Source organism: Scomber scombrus, chromosome 16 (genome assembly GCF_963691925.1).
Source record: "Scomber scombrus chromosome 16, fScoSco1.1, whole genome shotgun sequence".
In the NCBI taxonomy this organism is placed as follows: Eukaryota; Metazoa; Chordata; class Actinopteri; order Scombriformes; family Scombridae; genus Scomber; species Scomber scombrus.
The window spans coordinates 5484082-5487099 of NC_084985.1; positions in this window are offsets into that span (position 1 = coordinate 5484082).

Below are 3018 nucleotides of genomic sequence, written 5' to 3' on the forward strand. Positions count from 1 at the left end.
CCTCAACTGTTTTTCATTCATTATTTTAAAAAATAAGCTCACATGTGAAACTCTGCATTGCATTTTATTATTCTATAGTGTTTTTGTTTGTTTTGCAAATATTGCAATATGGAAAAGAAAATTACAATAGTTATAAGCTTTTAAACATACTCTTGGTGCATTCATTTCCTTTATGCACCCACTCACTGGTTATGAAATGGAACGTCTCGCCTCGACTCCCACTGTGTCTCGGAGAAATGATGATACACTCCTCAGTCCAGCAGGACCCAAGGGCCTCGGGTGACCACTGGCGACGCACTCCCACCATACAACCTCTAGAGGGAGCACTGACCTCTTGTCCTCGTCCAGGCTTCGACAAACCGTGGTCTCCTGTCACACCACCTCCTCCCCTCCCTCCCTCCCCTCCACTAGAGCTGCGGAGTGGCCCGTGTGTGCTTTACCGCCCACTTAACACACCTCAGCCAATCAGGAAGCAGCACAACTGAGATCAGAACATGTTAATAGGTAAATTTCATGGCTCTGTTTCCTATGCCACAGATTCAGATGTCTGTTAAGAAGGATAGAAATGTGGGCATTGGTTCGTAGCTGTGTGGCCATATAGTCCCAAGGCTGTACTCTCTCTCTCACTTTCTCTCTTTCTTTCTCTCTCTCTCTCTTTCTCTCTGTTTCTCAATCTCTCCTCCCACCTCCTTCAGCCGGCCTCCTCCCTCGTCTCTTGACAGTCTGTCCACAGTAGCTCTTCTTCCTCTTGGCCTGCAGTAGCTCGACTGTACAGCTGTAATGATGCACAGAGCTTAACTTTTTTTTAAAAACATAAATTATTGTTTTATCTGAATTCTGTAATACAACACAAATACATTTCTAGGTAGGCCTCTCGTAATAGTTTTCAGGTTTCCTCTAACCTGAATATTGAAAGTGTGTAACAACAGTTATATAGAATTAGGCAGATTCTATTAAGTTCAATCTGTTTCTGGTAAACTCATGTTCAGAAAGGCTAAGAAGCAACTGATCTTTACATATCCCATATTAAACCCTTTAAAATCTTATTATGATGCTAAATAGTGTTTGAAGACTTGTGAAGATTATGTAGGTATAGTAGAACTTACAGTATAATGTGTTTTTGGCCTTGTACCCAGATCCTCAAACTCCTTTGGAACAAGCCTGAAAACCACTGAGTTAGACTGTTAACATTTGTAAAGTATTTAACTAACTAAATATGTGATCAAACATGAGTTTTCTTTCCGCTGACATGACTGGGGTAAAATAAATCACTTGGTGGTTAAGCATCACTTTTCCATGTTGCAGACATCTGTTGCCCCTGCTCATGTAGTTCCAGTAGCTGCCAGCAGAGGGAGCAAACACAATGAGATCTCTGTTCAGGACCCTGCATCACATTACAGCCATGTCAGCAGCATCTTATTGAGAGAAGACCTCTACCTGTAACCTCTCAGCTTGGAGCGATAGACAGTAAGTTTTGGGAAGCTGAAGCCAACCTCATGCGTTAAATGTTTATTAAAATCAGCGCACAAAGTGTCGGGTTTCCACATTTTCTTTAACACCGAGCACAGGATCACTTTAAACACCCTTTGGTGATCCTTTGATGAGCAGGGATCTCTCTCTCTCAACCTTTCTCATGCCATTCATCATCTCACCTTTTCCCTTTCCATCATCTTTATTTTCCTATCTGACTTTCCTCTCCTCATCACAGTCTCGTCTCACCTCCTTGTACTCGTACTTTCCTCTCTGCTCTGCTCCTCTACCCACCTCTCTGTCTCTCTCATTCTGACTCCCTCCATCCTGTCTGCCAACCTTTCGATCTCCTCCGATGTCTTTCCTGCCCTCCTCTCTCCTCAGTCTCCTTCTGGCTCAAACTCCTCCTCTCCCTCCTGTTTTTCTTCCCCCTCGTCTTCCTCACCTCCCCTCCGGTGTGTGAGGGCGAGCACCGCAGAAAGACACCTTTATACCAAGGGTCAAATTCCTCTTAATTTCTGCTTCACAAATGTCAATTTTCACCAGGTGAATGTTAATGCTGTGCGAGCTGTGTTTGAAGTCACTTGCCAGCAGCGATTTGGTGGATTCTGTGCAGTAAAAATAGCTGCCCCACACATTGCATTCATGCACACACACACACACACACACACACACACACACACACACATCTCTGAGAAACAGAGCTTTATTGAGCTTGTGTAATCTATGTATTTTCTGTTCTCTCTCGTAGAATTACAGTGAAATTAATGGTGTAACCCACCACTCTAAAATGAAGGGTTGCAAAATCTTCCTTAACTGTGCAAAAGAGATCCATTTATTCAAGCACACAACTTTAAACTTGCAGTGTTTTCCACATTATATGAACCCTGTCTAAAAAAAACATATGCTGTTAACTTTTACACTTTATGCTAAATCTGAACTACCAAAAAACTGACAAATTGCTTTACAAAGTCATTACTGAGTCACAAGCATGATAATGAGTATTAGGAGTAATGTATTTTGCTGAGATTTGTACCAAACGCTACATAAGAAATTGCAGTGCTTTAAGAAAAGAAAAAAAGTCAGACTGCACTTGCACAATCTCAAAAACATTTAGCTTGTTAATTAAAACCATCTACTGTTGGCAGCTTTACGTGCTAAATGAACGGCAACATGTGCATGTTTACTTGCACGTCGGATCAAAGTGTCATGACAGTAAATTGTGAAAACAACCATTGGTTTGGAATTTTGACCAGATTTTTGTCAACTTAATATACAGCCATGTCTGTACTGTTTGCTTTTTTAATGACAAGAACAAGCTAAACAAACTTTCTACTGCATAAGGTTCAGTCTGATGATATGGCGGCGCAAAAAAATACTTTGGAATGACAAGTGACGACATTTAGCAAAGCCAAATTACTGGTCAGCCACTGTCCTCATGTTCTTTCAGCTGTAATGATATGCTGGGTTTTGGTATATACAGACCAAATATGAGCCAGGGTACACTTAGATGGCTGAACGCGCCTCGTGAGCAGAGCTAAATCTGGG